Raw genomic sequence first — 18936 nt, forward strand, 5'->3', positions numbered from 1 at the left:
TTAAGTATCCAATTATGCCAAAAGGATTCATAATCACTGATAAGAGGATAAGGTAACACAGGACAACGGACATACAACAATGCCCGATGAGGACTAGGGTTCCAAAACCGAGACTTTCATGCAGCGACGAAGTTCTGCACCAGGGAAGAAGTGACTACAAGCACTTGTGTAGTGTGCCCTTGGACGTTATGAATAGTTAATTACTTAATTGTCAAGTCAGTACATAAGAAATTGAGAAAGGAGCGATATAGGAAACGTTCAATTGAACAGACTAATAGAATTTTCATTCTCAACCTTTATTTTAAAATCTTACATATTAATCTATTTGCTTTATCCGGAGTTAGCGACCGTATCCCTGCAGGCCCGTGCTGGACGACATCCCCACTCTGAAACAAAATAGTATATTATGAAACAAGTTCATAATATTGTAGCTACTTTATGTCATGAGTCAATTTTTAGAAACGAGCGAAGTGAATTTCCTAATTTGTGCAAGTGCAATAACTATACAACATTATAAACGTGTTTCATGAGTTATTATTTAAACAACAGCATTATAAAACAACTAGTGGCTTGTATAGCAAATGCTGCAAACTAAGTTCATTAGCCTTTCAAATAATAATTTTTCAGATTTATTTTCAATGAAAAATACCAGACATTTTGAAAGTTATTTGCTTCCATAATGATAAAACATACTCCCACTGAATGGTTTTTTATGCCAAATACTTTTTCTTGAAACTATACACCTTCAGTTCTTGAGTTTCAACGCGAAAACGCAAGTAACAATGTCAGGACGATCAGAGGGATTTTCGTGCGGGAGTAAACCAATAGCTATTTCAGGTCATTGTAGATTGTATGTGAAAGTTAAAAAATGTCAGGTTTGCTATGCTTTCGAACAATAGGCCTAGACATAGCATCTTGGTATAGCTGCTGCATGTAGAGCTTGAAATGTAGAGGGTAAAATCATTTTATCCTGCTAAGAGATCTTGCTGAAATGATCGGGAGAATACAAAATTCTGTAGGCCACTTATTTTATTAGTAAGTAATACCGTCTTTCCTTAGGAACTGTAATTTTTGTGCTCTAACGAGCCAATACTGAAGAGAATGACGCTTGTAAGTATCTACACCACACCGCCATAAAGTATACGAAAAAGGCCCAACCCCACTTGATTAATAACTATAAAAATATTTGATTTTTATTAAAAATATTATTATCTTACGCAAGTTTTGTAGTTATATATATTAACATCATGGCATTACCTGTAATAATATTTCATTTCTAATGGTAATAATGCCATCAAACCACCTCAAGTTTTGTAGATTTTAATATCCAATACAAACTGTACTCAGAAAAATACACACCGCAGAATCAGACCTGTAAATTATTTTAGTAAGTCTTGAAGTTTTTAACAACCAATTGAATTGGAACTCTAAATATGCCAGCAATCCTGCAGGTCATGGCCTTCGTGTAATAACCTATTGTTTATTGGACTGTGTTTTGTTTTATATTGAAATGCAATTAGTTCTCAAAACTAACGAAAGATGGATTTCTGAAAATAGGAAAATTATGTAGGAAAACTAACGCTTCACTGAAAGTTACTATTTTTCTAAAAAAGGCTTGGACGCCAAGCTTCAAAATGATGGGTCATTAATTAAAATCCGTTCAGCCGTTTTCCCGTAATTTCCATTACCAGTTCAAATTATATATATAATAAACAAATAACATCAGATTTGTAATTAAATAGGAAGAATGAGGTTGCTATGACAACAGTGGTGTATTAACAATTATAGCATGGCAAATCATTTCGTAATGTCAACTTTGATGTTTTAGTTGGCATGGTAACATTTTTACTACACTTCGTTGTTTTTTTTTTCTTATTCTCCTCTATGTCTTCTTCCTCCTCTGCTTTCAATATTTATTAAAGTTATATATTATGTTCATATCACTTGTTTAATGGGTGAACTCCTCAATATAAACGTGAGCAATCCTACAGTGTAAACACACTTATACGAAAACAATCATGTTTTATGATTTTGTAAAATACCAGCTGCTATTTGAAAGATGTTTGCTAAGAAGTTTTGCATTACACAGGCTATATTATAATCATTACTTACGTCCTTGTGGTGCTGCATCAGCCATGTAGAAAACCTGAAACAAAAATATTCTTGTGAAATGATATTTACATAGTATAATATGCATTTATTTTTGTCATTAGTCCAAAACAAAATATGATTATTATAATGCTTAGTTTAATGCAAATGCATATTTTTATTGAACACGCATATACAGTGTACTCCCGATTATCCGGGCCAATAACCGGAAGAATAAGTACGAATAATCCGGTAGCATGGATAATCCAAAAATTATAATTTTGCTACAGATATTTGCAAGGATAATGTTCCAATTAGAATCACATTCAGTTTGTGGTCTCCCAAAACATTCTATTTTTTATTTTATTTTAGTAGGTTATTTTACGACGCTTTATCAACAGCTTAGGTTATTTAGCGTCTGAATGAGATGAAAGTGATAATGCCGGTGAAATGAGTCCGGGGTCCAACACCGAAAGTTACCCAGCATTTGCTCGTGTTGGGTTGAGGGAAAACCCAACATTCTATTCTTTGAAGAGTAAAGTTAAGTATGTCCAGCAGCAAATCAGAAAGTACGATCATGATCCTCTATTTTTTAAGAGTTCATTATTGAATCAAAATCATGTACGGATAATCGGAAGTGTGCTGAATCTGAAAACTAAGAATATCTTTCGTAATAAAGTTTTATAATTTCATATAAAGTCAGTATTATTTTGCATCTGTTTTTAGTTTTATTCGAAGTAAATGCTTTTTATATTGTGTTGCATATTTAAGAACATATATTGAGCACTGTTGTCTTTTTATATTTTTTTTTTCTCTAAATCCCTATGAGGAACAATCAGTTCATAATTTATTAACATATTAACAAAAAAGAGTATTAGGTACAAATAGGGAATGAACTATTCAGAAGTATCACTTCTTTAATTGGCTAGTGTTCTGAAGCTAAAAATGTCTTGTTAAAGCAACTAACACAACACCACATGAACGTATGTTCTCACACTCCAGACGCTCTGCAAATGGATCTATGCTACCGACATGGTTGACAACACCGGGAACTGTATTTATGAGAAGAAACGTTCGTGCAAGCAAGTTCGATCCATTAGTTGAAGAAGTTCAGTTGACAGAGGCAAACCCTACCTATTCTTATGTCCGAACATCTAATGGAAGAGAGATGACTGTACCGAATCGACAACTTGCTCCGAAGGAACAGATGCCTGTTTTTGAGGAGTGGGATGGAATTCAAATGGAAGTCTTCGAAAATGATGACAACCAGAATACAGCTATTTCTAAACCTTCACAAAGCCAACTTTGGTTCTATAAATTGTAATAAAGTTGTACAGATTTTGTTTTTCAATGTTTAACTAAAAATTACATCATTCTCACGCACTTATCACAACAATAATTGTTAAAAATCATACGACTTCATGAACTTTATTCTTTACAGTTTAATTCTGCATCCTAATGTACAGACTTAAAGAATTGTGACGTGATTTGTAACAATAACGTGATAAGTGCGTAAGAAAAATGTAATTTTAATGTTTTAAAAAAATCTGTACGATGCAACTATGGAATTCACAACACATTTTTAGCTTCAGAATAATAGCTAATTAAAGAAATGATACTCCTGAATAGTTCATTCTTTATGTGTAATATTGTTTCACTCTTAAAACTAAAGAATAACGGTATTTGACAAACAACTTCAAATTAGTGTAACTCTGAAAATATTGAGATTAGGACCCATGTTTATATGACATTTTTTGCTCAGAATATCTTTGGAAATATGCTCTGTAAGTGACGGTACTCTTTGTGAATCACCCTATATAACGCGTAATTCTCTTGCAGAAGAGACACTACTGTGATCTGTGGGCTCTTACCTGAAGAATCATCATCAGAATGACGAGAAATAGGAAGAACAATGGAATTCCGGTCATCTTACTGGTTGAGACTAGCGCGTATCTGAAAAGAAAATTCCACAATTTTATACACAGTGCTAAGAAACTGTAGAAAACCTTTAGGGAAGGATAGAAGACCTACAAACAAGCAAATAAGTTAATATAGCAGATAATTTCACTTTCTTTTTAATTCCAGGTACTTTTTATTCCATAAGGTTTAGTACTTACATTAGTGGGTCATGTTTATTAAATCAGAAGGCCTTGTAAAAAAAAGAGCATCTACTTTTTATTGCCACCAGGCAACTGAAAACAAGACATAGTAGAAGCACAGTCACGAAGCTTGAGTTTTGAGGGTACTAGGAACAATAGACAGTGCAGGTACTACTACTAGGTTCAAAAAGTTCCCGGAATTTTACTACCATTTTTCGTATTAATATATAACAAGGGATATTATACATTTGTTTTGTTGGTAACATTCATGATGTCATTTCCTTAAAGTTTGCTGATAATGGCATTTGGTTTTGAGTTGTAGGCAATTGTTTATCATAGTGTTTTGTTTGTTCGTCGCATTTTGTAATTATGTCCACAGAGCAAAGTACAAACATCAAGTTCTGTGTTTTGCTGGGGACATGATCAGTATGGCTGATGAAGATGGTGATTTCTTAAACAAAATGAAACTGGTGCTACTTGTACGACCCAGTCCCTAAACGACAGTCATCTGAGTGGAAATCGAAAACATCTCCTCGGAAGCAAAAATTTCCTAGGGACACTTCCAAAGGCAAAGTTATTTTAAATGTTATGTTTTATTTAACGACGCTCGCAACTGCAGAGGTTATATCAGCATCGCCGGATGTGCCGGAATTTTGTCCCGCAGGAGTTCTTTCACATGCCAGTAAATCTACTGACATGAGCCTGTCGCATTTAAGCACACTTAAAGCAAAGTTATGTTGGAAGTTTTCTTCGACTCTCAGGGTCTCATGCACCATGAGTTCATTCCAGAAGGTCGTACTGTAACGAAAGAATTGTACGTAGAAACCCTCCGTCGCCTCTGGGACGCAGTGAGAAGGAAACGTTCAGAAAAGTGGGTAGAAAACAACTGGTTCCTTATGCATGACAATGCACCTGCTCATCGCGCAATTATTGTAAAGAATTTTCTTGCCAGGCACAACATAACTGCTTTGGATCACCCACAATACTCTCCTGATCTCTCACCACCTGATTACTTTCTGTTTCCCCGTCTGAAAAGTCATCTGAAAGGACGGAGATTCAATGCTGAAGAGGTTATCGCAAACGCGACGAGAGCACTAAGACGGGTTTCACAAAATGGCTTCCAGGCCTGCTTCCAGGAACTCTACACGCGTTGGCAAAAGTGTGTTGTTGCGGAAGGCAACTATTTTGAAGGGAATGCTGTAGAATAGTGTTTAAGGTACGTTGTTTCTATTATGCTAGCAAATTCCGGGAACTTTTTGAACCTAGTATGTATTTCGCATTGTCTGTAATGAGGCGATTGTAGCGATCCTAGTGGTTAGCAACTATCTATGGATGCATATTTACTACGTATTGAGCTTCGTGACTGTATATACTAGACTGTGGTAGAAGCTTGGAAATGCATAACGGACATCGCACATTTTTGTGTTGTTGGATCGATTCTAACTGAGATAGATCATGAGGACCAACATCTGGCCTGTTCGTTCGCCTGACCTCAATTCATAAATGTTTACTTATGGTGATATGTAATAACAATTGTGTATTCAAGACCCTTTGAGAACATTGAAATTTTCGCCAGCGTGTTGAAGAAAAATGTCAGAAGATACAGCAGACACCTGGATATACATGGTCTATAAACCAAGAAATTAAACTACAAAAGAATTAAAATAATGTCCAGAGTATAATAGACATAATCACACAATTACCGGAATAATGGATATGAGCACTTACAATGTACTCTCGAAGTCCCGATGTTTTGAACGTTTTATTACAGGCAGTCAACGACAGGCAATATTGTCGTGCGGGTTTTCGGCTTTGCGGGCGCTGTTAGTCTTGCATTCTCGGTCGTTGTTCATCTCTATATTTTCCACGGCCGGGAATAAATTGTCGTATTTTATTTATAACATTCTTATTACTGAAGTTTGCTGGAACTATTTTATTGAGCGTACCTATATGAAAAGATGCAAAGAAAATGTCATAGCAACACGATTGATACATTTCATTGTTATGTTATATTTCTCTCGCGATTGCCGAAAAAATTATTTTATCTACTTTCGTTGCAAACGTGGGTCATTATTTGACACTTTCGTACTGCAAAAGTTTGCTTTTATCTATACTAATAATAAATCTGTAGCCGAAATTTTTCTGGTAATTTTCTATTTTCCTAAAATAATTGGTCCTAACATATATAATTAACCACCCGGAAACCGAAAATCGCTTTTTTGAAATTTTTGTTTGTATGTCTGTCTGTCTGTCTGTCTGTCTGTTTTTTTACCTTTTCACGCGATAATGGCTGAACGGATTTCGATGAAAATTGGGACATAAATTAAGTTCGTTGTAACTTAGATTTTAGGCTATATGGCATTCAAAATACTTTATTTAAAATTGGGGTTATAAGGGGGCCTGAATTAAATAAACCGAAATATCTCGCTTATTATTGATTTTTGTGAAAAATGTTACATAACAAAAGTTTCTTTAAAAATTATTTCCGATAAGTTTTGTTCTGGGAAAAATTTTCATAGGACTGATATTTAAGTCTGTCTGTCTGTCTGGATGTTTGTTATCTTTTCACGCGATAATGGCTGAACGGATTCCGATGAAAATTGGAATATAAATTAAGTTCTTTGTAACTTATATTTTAGGCTATATAGCATTCAAAATACTTTATTTAAAAGAGGGGTTATAAGGGGGCCTGAATTAAATAAACCAAAATATCTCGCTTATTATTGATTTTTGTGAAAAATGTTACATAACAAAAGTTTATTTCAAATGATTGCCGATAAGTTTTATTCCAGGCAAAATTTTGATAGGACTGATATTTAAGGATATACAAGAGTTCTAAAATAACAATGCAATACATTTCCACCGCCGCCTCAGATTATAGTGTCGTTGTTCCGTAACTTCTATGTGCAAAATATTAAATTTTTTAGTAGGAAGAAAAACAAATTTATTCATTCTATGGCAGTAGTGCATAGGAGATCGTGAATTCTTACATTTTAGAAAGAAATATAATTAAGGTATATATAGTAGATTGTATTATTTGCTGCATCAATATTTAAGTTATTTAATAGAGCAAAAATCTGAAAATCGATATGTGACATAGGAGTTATTACAGGAACGACAACGATGGCTACAATGAAATCAAAACAAATGACTTCCTCTATTTAAGGCGGCCTTGACGTTTATCAATATTAATATACAGAGAATATTTTGTGTGTTTGTATGAAGTATTCTCAGAAGCTAATTAACCTTCACTATTCGAAATTTATAGATTCTCTAGATGGGTGTAATGCTACAAATGAGGACTGAGGTAAGATGAAAAGAAATCTGTACGCACAACAAAATGATATTCTGCGAAATATTGTATAACTTGATTATTGCAACTTTATTTGGTCCACATAAAATACTCGATTTTATACACTCATTTTACCATAGAGTTCACTGGAGTTGAGGTATTTTAAAAAGTGTCATGAAATTGCGTTCCTGCGCTCATAATTTACCCATATTCATTTCCTGTGTTTCTTAAATTAATATTTATGTAGGGTACCTCATTTTTTTATTTGCATAAACAATGATAGACAACCGAGCGAGTTGGCTCAGGCGGTAGCATTTGAGGCATGCATTCGGGGGTCCCGGGTTCAAACCCCGTGGCCGACCAATCTGACTGAGATTTTTCATGATTTCCCTTAGTCATAAAGGCAAATGCCGGATTGGAAAGATACATGTCATTATTCATCACCGCCTCAATTACCAATACCAAAAACATTAATCAAAGTCTATAATCGGTTACATGAACACACAACACACAATAGAAACAAGAACTCAACAAGAGTAAAAACGGCCTACTGATATAACCACACAATCTAAACATGCAACATGACCACAAATGTTAAGGCGTGAATAAAATAAACTTAAAAAAAAGATGCACAGTAAGGTTAACATAAAAATGATCTTTGTGCACAATCAACTCTATTAATTTGGAGTGATTTATTAAAGGATGCATTCAAGACTAATTTAGAAAGATGTTAAAGGATTTATATTTGCACCAAATGAGTGGCCTCTGGAACAAAATGATAGCATTTTAATTATTTAAACACAATTTAAATTAAGTATCATATTAAACGATTTATTCTTCTATCAAACACGAATGTTCCCTGGACCCAATGTTCTATTTTAATTATGTAATTACTTTATATTTATTTCTAACGGGTGCAGCGGAGCGCACGGGTACGGCTAGTTGTTAAATAAAATGGAAAACACGTTACTATGTTATTTTATTTAGCAACGTGTTATCACAGTCTAGTATATACAGTCACGAAGCTCGAGTTATAGGGTGCTAGGAACAATAGACTGTGCTGGTACTATTTCGCATTGTCTGTAATGAGGCGATATTAGCGATTCTAGTGTTGAACAAGTATTTATGGATGCATATTTACTACGTATTGAGTTTCATGACTGTATATACTAGAGTGTGGTGTTATGAAGCATTTTATATCAATTATTACCATAGTAACAATGTAGCTGAAGCCATGAATCATAAAGAATAAAATTCTTTTACTGATATAACAGATTTAATACGCCTAATTGAATTCATAGATTCTAATTTTCGTGAAAAAGCGAATAACATAAATAAAGTATTGTATACAACTCGTGACTCAAGCAGATCACAAACACCAGAGACATGGCACACCAAGGGGAACGCCTGAAATGGAAATGGGGAGGCCACGTGTCGAGACTCCAAGGCTGCAGATGGGCGCATATTTCCACCACGTGGGACCCACGCATCGGGAGGCGAAACCGAGGAAGACCTGGGACCAGATGGACGGACTTCTTCAAGAGCCTAGCTGGACCCCTGTGGTCCAGAACAGCCAAGAACCGAGAAGAATGGAGATCGCTACAGTTTGCCAGTATCGAGTGAGAGTGCAAGTGTACACACACGAACGATGAACAAAACTTATATAGAACAGAATCTACCGTCATGCGGATTAGCTCACCGCATGATCTCTAAAGAGCTCCCCTTTTAGGAGGCCATAGCCCTTCACGGGAAATCCAAAGGCTATTTCATTCATTCATTCATTCATTCATTCATTCATTCATTCATTCATTCATTCATACAACTCGTACAAAATTAGCTTAATAGCTCGTGGGTCGTGATCTAACTTGACTCACTCGGTAATGAAGCTTCACTTTTGTACGTCGTTATATGATAAACCTATCCGCCCGCCCGTCTGCCTGCCTGCCGCCGCAAAACACCGCTTGGTTTTCCCGCTATTACCCGCCCGCTTGCAGTGACCAGGGTTGCGTCTTAAGTTGAATGCGCTGTACTTATATTTTATATTGTTTGTAGTATTTAGTTATGGTTGAGTGCAAAAGAAGGCTTAAACCTAGCAGAAGGAATAAATAAACAAACAAACAAGCTTACTTATTTATTTATTTATTTATTTATTTATTTATTTATTTATTTATTTATTTATTTATTTATTTATTTATTTATTTATTTATTTATTTATTTATTTATTTATCTATTTATTTAAACAAATAAATAAATAAGTAAATAAGTAAATAAATAAATAAATAAATAAGCTTCTTGCTTCCTTGTAAAGTCGTCGTATCATAACATATGATATAGCGTACATTTGATTGTAATTCCTTTACTTGAAACATGTCAATTCTGTTCAAAATCGATTTACAATAATTTTAGATTTTCTCGAAGTCATTAAAATAAAATGAAATAAAATAATAATAATAATAATAATAATAATAATAATAATAATGATAATAATAATATTATTATTATTATTATTATTATTATTATTATTATTATTTATTAATATTTGTGTGCTGAACAACAGCCAGAGGCCAATTATAGTTCAGCACAGACAGAAGATACAAAGGTGCAAGAATAAATAAATAATATCTTAAATCAAGAAAAAACATACATAAATAAAACTGCGAACAAGGACTGTAAATACTAATAAACGAAAATTTACTTTAAAAGGATCTAAATTTTCCTATGCAAATTGGCATATTTTATGCATCTACAGACTGGAGAAAGAGATTTTGAATTTCTGTTGTATTTTTTTTTTTTTTTTTTTTTTTTTTTTTTGAAATCTTAAACCCTTTGTAGGAATACGAAGGCTGATATTGTTTATGATAGACTCACAATCAATATCACCCTTGATAACTTTGCAAAAATTGATAATCAAGATTTTTACGTCTAGAATAAAGGCTACAACAGTTAAAATATTTACAGGTAATCTCATAATTAAAGTCAGAGGAATTGGATATAAATTGAAAAGCACATAAGGAAATAAATTTTCTTTGAATATTTTCTAATTTCACCGAATCAGTTGAAGTAGTGGAATTCCAGGCTACAGATGCGTATTCAAGTTTAGATCGAACCAAAATAAAGTATAGAATTAATAGAGACGCAGGAGTAGAAAAAGAATAAGTTATAGACCTTATTAAACCAAGAATTCTTATTGAATGATTATAAATATATTGAACATGATCATGAAAATATAATTTAGAATCGAGTAATACACCAAGATCTTTAATAGAATTTTTCCTAATAATACAGACGTTATTATAGAATAATTGAACTTTATGGAAGTAGTTTTCGTGAGTACGAAATGACAAAAGTTTTTGTTTCATTAATAATAATAATAATAATAATAATAATAATAATAATAATAATAATAATAATAATAATAGAGAAGAATTAAAAGTAACATCACATGATGAAAGAATTCAAAATTATAAAAACAATTGGTTGCAGCATGTCTTTCGAATGAAGAATAACAGAATCCCTCTACAAAAAAAAATAAATAAATAAATTGTAATCCTACGTGTTGGAGACGTCCTGGAAAACCAATGAGAAAACTTTCAGATGAGGGCGACACAGTACAGTAGAACAGGGTAAAGTCGATCAAAATTTTGCAATTTTTAATTATATTGAGGTTATGCAATGGAGCGAAGTTCCTCAGAAAATTGTATTTTGTCGTCATATCCTTCACTTATGAAATAACATTACAAGAAGTGAATTACAATTTACCAAAGTCTTATTTTTTTATTTTACTTGTGATCGAAGTTACCTGTTTAAATAGGGTAAAGTCGATCACCATTGAATTTTTAGTTTAAGATCGATTTTAAAATATTGCGAAGTAAAGTCGATCACTGTTTATGTTTTTAAAAACAAATTAAGTGTATTACATGTATTTTATTTGTTATAAGGGGTGTAGAAAACAATAATAATCAATTATATAAGTCTATAGGATTATATACTGTATATTTTGTTACTGTGATCATACAATTCGATACAATTAGGCCTCTAGGTCTCCACTGTACAAACGTGACTATGATTGCCAATATATAAAACATAAAAAAATTAATACTTCACATATCAACCAGGTTAAATAAATAAATATCAACAAACAAAGATTTAAGAGTTCAAAATTTACATTGAAATACCACACTTCAATTATAATCTAAAATGCTATTCAACATTGCTTAGGTTTATGTTAGATGTTATTTGAAATCTTCCCCTCCTCACGTCACTTTAGAAACTACGTTGTTCCCATCGTCAGGTACAGAGGGGTATACAAAATACGTTCCTTTGGTAGTGCTTCTCTTACGCAAGAAATTCACCATAAATTCGTCTTCCTCTTTCCCCACTATCCCATCAATATAAGCTATACTATGACACTTTTCTGTTTATAAGTGTTAGTTGGAGGTATTTCGGTGAAAAAATGTATTCTTCCTGCTGGTCCTATCTGCTTCGAGTAGGTCGATGGCATGATCAACTTAACCCTACAAAGGTACAAGTTTTTTTTTTAAATAATAAGTTTCAATACTAACATTTACGAACTGCAAAACTATTATTTCAGGATACAATCTCAACCAAAAGTACTTACGTTTACTTCTTGTCTCCTTTCACTGCTGACGATAATTTAAAGTTTGTAAGACTTTGTTTTCATTTAAAAGAAAAAATTGAGAATAACAATTTTCACTTCAACGGTAATTACACTGTGTTCCCATTGTTGGCATGCGCAGGCTTTTTGTTGTTCCTCTCGCTTACATTTGCAATGACAGGCAATGAAGTCAGCATAACAAAATTTTAACAAGTAACTGAGAAAATATATAATTTTCAATAAAAATCGCAAATGATCGATTATACACCCACTGATCGACTTTACCCATTTCTACGGTATATCATATCTAGTTAATGGCTAATAATGATTATGAATAGAATACTTTTACAGGTACAAACCTCTGAATTTGCTTCGTAAGTAAAGCACTTGGTAGTGGCTGCTGAGTCCTTTGAAACTGATGTCCTGTACGGACTGGAGCTTGCCTTTATATACCGTCCTCTTGCACTTCCTTCTGATTCACCTTCATAAATCCACTCCGCCTGTTCTTTCCAGTGTGTCGCAAGCTCCACATATGCTTTTATTGAGAAACGTATGCCTCTGTTATTTAAGGAAACTGTTACTTATCGACGATAAGACCTTCTGCCTATATTTCTTGTATTCGAATTTTACGATATGAATGGTAGTGTCGTTCTATTTTCTTTAAGTTTAGACTCCACTGAAAGTCATGAAAATTTTTCCAAATTTTTTTAGCTATTTCACTTATTCAGAATTTATATTTTCATATCCCAAATGGACTCAGCTCAATTCTGATCACAAATACTCATATGTTTACACTTTTTAAATTAAGGCTTGAAGGGGGCGTGGAATTTAAAGAGCTGTCAAAATTGTCTTTCATCGAAGAATTCTTTTTTTAAAATTTCTGATTACAAATCTAGTAACTTTTTGTTGGCTCCCTGAAGTTACTAGATGAATGTAGCGGAGGAGAATATTAATTTACGTAAATATCCATTTTATTTTCAAATCTCTTTTTCTGTGTTCATTTTTGTTGATTCAACACCAACTTTCTTATGCCAAATATTAATCAATCTGGATGAAATTTTTACTGCAAGTATTTATGAGGTAGCTGCATGTTTCTATGCATTTATTTTGTGAGAAGTGCTGCTAGTTTATTTTATTAATATTTTTCTTAATGCTACTAGTTTATTTATTAATATTTTTCTTAATGCTGCTAGTTTATTTTATTAATATTTTTCTTAAGAAAAATATTAAAAAAATAAACTAGCAGCATTTCTCACAAAATAAATGCATAGAAACATGCAGCTACCTCATAAATACTGGCAGTAAAAATTTCATCCAGATTGATTAATATTTGGCATAAGAAAGTTGGTGTTGAATCAACAAAAATGAACACAGAAAAATAGATTTGAAAATAAAATGAATATTTATGTAAATTAATATTCTCCTCCGCTACATTCATCTAGTAACTTCAGGGTGCCAACAAGAAGTTACTAGATTTGTAATCAGAAATTTTAAGAAAAGAATTCTTCGATGAAAAACAATTTTGACAGCTCTTTAAATTCCACGCCCCCTTCCAGCCTTAATTTAAAAAGTGTAAACATACGAGTATTTGTAATAAGAATTGAGCTGAATCCATTTGGGGTATGAAAATATAAATTCTGAATAAGTGAAATAGCTAAAAAAAAAAATTTGGAAAAATTTTCATGATTTTCGGTGGAGTCTTCCCTTAAAGTAAAGATTCTACTTGCCTTGAAAAATGATTATTATGTTTTTAAATAGTGCAGTATAACAAGCTTATTTTCCTAACTTCTGCATTGCGGTAAATTAAAAAAAGAAAATATCGATTCTTATCCAATGTCGATTATCGAAGTTCAATTGTAATCGAACTTCTATTTTATACAATATACTTCTATTTTGGTTGTTTTTTTATTGGTATCTAGTGGTTTTGAGTAAAATTAACGCTACCGGTATTTTCGATTTCACAAGGACTTGTATCTTTTGCACGGAGTTAAGTATCAGTACGGTAGTGAGGGGGTTGCAAAAAATGTTTCGCCCAAAAGTGGATCGCACCTTCATTAAATTTGGGAATCACTGGAATGGAGACTGTACTTGAGAGCATAATTATCATCGGCTCACAAGGAAAAAAATATTCAGTCAAAAATATTACCTCTGAGAAAAAGGTGTCTTGAAAGCTCTTAACAGATCTGAATTCTCAAAATATTATTTTAGTAAGTTTTTTTCTCTTCAGGTGTATTTAATTTTCTAATTCTAAGTTTATACACAAACATTATGTGAAATAATACTTTTGACTTAATGTGTTTTGCCTATAAACCGAAGATACTTATATCCGTATGTATTCGAGAAAATAATGATTATTATTGTGCATTAATGCCTTAGAATATAATGTAATAATGATAATGATAATAATGATTTATTTTAGCTGGCAGAGTTAAGGCCGTAAGGCCTTCTCTTCCACTCAACCAGCAAAAAGTGTATATACATATGCATGAACTTACAAAGAATTCAACAATTTGATTTAGATGAGAGTTACATGTATACAAGAGTTATTTACGAATTAAACAACAAAATACTATGAACTATTAATTAAACACTGAAATAAACTGTGTAGCAGAATTAAGCTAAAATACATAGAATGTTAATATATTTCAAATGATAATATAGATTATTATGAGACAATTTTGAAAATACAGCACAATCAGGATGATGTCTAAAGAAAAAAAATTACAATTTAGTCAGTGATAGTTTAAATCAGTACGATTGGAGTGAAATGCTAATAAGGTTATCTTTTAAGCTGTTCTTAAAGGTGTTTGTTGTCTTGCAGCCCCTAATACTTTGTGACAAGGAATTCCATTGACGCGAGGTGGATATTGTAAAAGATGATGAATAACAAGATGTTCTATGAAGAGGTATATTTAGCGTGCCACAGATAAGTGATCTGGTATTTACGTCGTGGTTAGAGTATAGATAAGAGAAACGAGACGAAAGGTAATTTGGTGTTGAGGTGTGCAGAATTCGAAAGAGTAAAGACAAAGAGTGTAAAGTTCTGCGTTCTTTAAGTCGGAGCCACGAGAGACTTGCGACGGACGGTGATATGTGATCATATCGCTCGCTGTAACTTGACTGACAGTTCAGAACTTAGGTCACTTAACAAAACGTCACAATAATCGAAGTGCGGCATTACTAGGGTTTGTACTAGGGTAAGTTTTAGTTGCTGGGGCAAGAAGTTTCTCAAGCGACTCAAACAGTGAATGGAGGAACAGATTTTTTTATCGTTTCTTTAACTTAAAAATTCCAACTTAGATTATTATCAAAAAAGAAGCCAAGATTTTTTACGACAGATGAATAAGGGATTAGCGTGTTGTTGTTATGTACGTAGTATGTTGCACAATGACTGCCTGATATTAGTGGCTAACCTTATTCCTAGTCCGTAATGAACGCTGTTAGAATTGTTTTAATGTTACTTACCAAAGAAGATTTTGAAAGTCGACTTGAAAACTGCAAAAAGTAACTACGTAGCTGCGTCTAAAAACATTGCGAGATCGCTCATTTCACAATTCACCAATTCTGGCAAAACGAGTGAAATATAATGAAGGTGCGTTTCCTGGCAACGGCTAATAATGCTTACTGTATTGCCGTCGCTTCATATAATGACTGCCTTCGTGTCTCAAGTTGCTGGCCAGTCATTGAGCTCCTCTTTGGTGAATTATAGCAGAGAGACATTTTCCGTTATTTCAGGTCCTGTTTCTCTCTGTATTAACATGATAATCACTATGTTACAGGATCGTGTGCTGCTGTAATGAAATTCGAAGCTGCAGATAGATTATAGCAACCTGAATTAACTTATGCAAAAAAGAACACAATTAAATGCCAATGAATTTCGAAAAGCAGCCCTCTTTTCGTGTTATTTACGTGACTCTAAATTCATGCGCGAAGCCCATCTTCTTTTTCATCTCTTTCTTTTTTCCGACGAGGTCAGGAAGTTTAATAGACTCCAAAATCTCAGTGCAAGCGGATTCTGTCCTGTACTTCGAGGGCCAATAATAATGGAAATGATAATAGTGATGATGATGATGATGATGATGATGATGATGTTAAGTTTTCCGTGTACGCCTCCACATTACCTCTCTTGTCTTCCGACAGAATACTGCCTCTTCGGCCAATGCTTTACTGTGCTACTTCCCGGACAGATGGCTAGTCTGTTGCCAAAGGAAACTGATATCTTGATGATGATGATGATGATGATGATGATGATGATGATGATGATGATGATGATGATGATGATGATGATGATGATGATGACGATGATGATGTAATTATTTGTAACGTTACATTTATATTTACAAAAATTGTAATTTAAACGATGTAAATTTTAAAAATTGTTTGTGGTTTTGTGCTTCTAATCTTACTCTTGTCCTTCCAAAATACCAATGTTCCCCTTCACACCCACTCTGGTAACACTAATTCCTCGTCCGGTTCAAACCCCCTTGTTAAGGACCATTCATTTTAAAGGGCGATAAAAATTCTCGGTGTGTATTTGTGTTTTCTCCAGAGAAAAGTGAACTGTTGGTTATACTCATTGTCTAAGGTCTAAGATTTACTGCAAGTAAAAGAGGGCACCAGACAAACTGCGTCCGCCATTTCTCGCCCAAATTGAATTTCTACGCTGATTATCCTCTGTAGTTGAAAGCGTTGTTCAATAAAGTTCAGTCAGTCTGCCTGTCTGTCTATATATTCATTTACTATATTTTTTCTCTTTATTCATTTATTCATTTGATTATGTATTATTTATTTACTTTTTATTTGCTTGTTTCTTTGGTCATTCGTTCGTTTCTTCGTTCCTTCGCTTGTTTATTTATTTATTTATTTATTTATTTATTTATTTATTTATTTATTTATTTATTTATTTATTTATTTATTTATTTATTTATTTATTTATTTATTTATTTATTTATTTATTCTTTCTTTCTTTAATTCATTTTATTCAATTGTTTATTCGCTTATTCGTTTCTTTATTCATTTGTTCATTCGTTTATTTACTTGTTTGTTTCTTTATTTTTGTTTACTTGTTTGTTTACTTACTTATTTGTTAGTGTATATATTTTTTATTTATTTGTTTGTTTGTTTGTTTCTTCTTTTATTCCTTTGCTCATTCGATCGCTGGTTGGTTTTTTGTTTTGTTTATTTATTTATGTACTTATTCATTCATTTATTCTTTAATTTTTCATTTGTTTATTCGTATGTTTATTTCTTAATTTATTTCTTTAATTATTTATTTCTTTTTTCGTTGCTTTTTTGCTTCAGTTTGTGTTCATTGATTTGTTTGTTTATTTGGTTATTTGTTTGCTTATTATTTTATTTATTTTATACTTTTGTTTTATTTATTTTATTTAGTTAGTTTTTTATTCATTTTATTAAGTTATTTTTTATTTTGTTATTTATTTGTTTATTTTTTGTTTGTTTATATGTTTATTTATTTGCTTAAGTGTTTATTTATTTATTTATTTATTTATTTATTTATTTATTTATTTATTTATTTATCTATTTATTTATCTACTTAATTATATGTTTGTTTGTTTGTTTATACTGACGAAGTTAAGGCCATAAGACCTCTTACACCCCACCATGTCATAAATACGTTAATAGTCTACAACGTACAAGTTTTTTACTACATTTATTGTAAAATCAGTATAGCAATTTGTTATGTTTTAATATTTGTTAGTCGGCCTGGTTGACACAGTTGGTACAGCGCTGGCCTTCTATGCCCTAGGTTGCGGGTTCGATCCCGGGCCAGGGCGATGGCATTTAAGTGTGCTTTAAATGCGACAAGCTTATGTCAATAGATTTACTGGCATGTAAAAGAACTCCTACGGCACAAAATTCCGACACACCGGCGACGCTGATATAACCTCGGCAGTTGCCAGCGTCGTTAAATGAAACATAACATTTAAACATTTGTTAGTGAAACTCATCTCTTGTGTTTTCTGTTTACTTAGTTTGTCGTTCTACTTAGGACGAACAAAATATTTGCAAGTTCTCTAAATAACATTTTAAATCCTTCTTGATTGGTCTGACGTTCATCTCATTGCCTGGAATTTGGAGCGCTCTCCTTCGGCTTCATTGAACTGTGGTCTCCCAGTATAGTGAGTGAGTAGGAATTCCATGGCCAATTTTAATCGCAGCATAGGGGATTACAGAGGTATCAAAGACAGCTACAGCTTCATCGGAATAATTACAGAATTCAGAGCTTATAAACCACCATACCATCTTAAACGTTTCTCATATTCAACATGTAGCCGCAATTGTATTTCACCTAGTGACAAAACACATATTTTACTTTCATCATTAGCAGCTTTCAGTTTAATACCTAACCATTCAATGATATCATATTGAATTCCTGGGGCAAACTTGCAAGAATCAATCCTTCTGCTTAGTGTCCTCGGGGAAGGCAAGGGATAAGCAACACTTCTTAAAAATGCATATCCTTTGCTACCCACAGGGCACCTGACTTGTACATAAGGCGTGTCTTATTGTTAGGTTTGACCACTTATAAAAATTTATGTCACTCACTCTTTGCGAATACTGAATTTGGTCTGGTTTTATAAAGCTGTTGAGATTATTCTTCATTGTATTTTGTTTTTCTGTGAGTTGTTTTATCAACAATAATCTCACTAGAGGTTTTGATTTATCTAGAGAAAATTAAAAACTCGAGTGGGATTTAATTGACTATTATGCGAGTAATATATAAAGAATAGAAGAAATAAAGTACCTACTCTAATACAATAAAATTTTAATTCACTTACTAAAATTCTATTTCTACTTCACCAAAACGTTTGAACGGAGGC

At 32.8% G+C, this 18936-nt stretch overlaps 1 long non-coding RNA gene across 1 annotated transcript; it reads right to left on the reverse strand.

Annotated features, from left to right (window-relative positions):
* Nucleotides 1–277: 277 nt before the first annotated feature.
* On the reverse strand, nt 278–12609 carry LOC138701937 (uncharacterized). Its single transcript, XR_011332728.1, has 4 exons — nt 12454–12609; nt 3960–4041; nt 2113–2146; nt 278–386 (listed from the first exon to the last, which is right to left on the reverse strand). It is a non-coding gene; the product is annotated as an uncharacterized lncRNA (long non-coding RNA).
* Nucleotides 12610–18936: the final 6327 nt, after the last annotated feature.

The sequence above is a fragment of the Periplaneta americana genome, chromosome 6, assembly GCF_040183065.1.
Source record: "Periplaneta americana isolate PAMFEO1 chromosome 6, P.americana_PAMFEO1_priV1, whole genome shotgun sequence".
Classification (NCBI taxonomy): Eukaryota; Metazoa; Arthropoda; class Insecta; order Blattodea; family Blattidae; genus Periplaneta; species Periplaneta americana.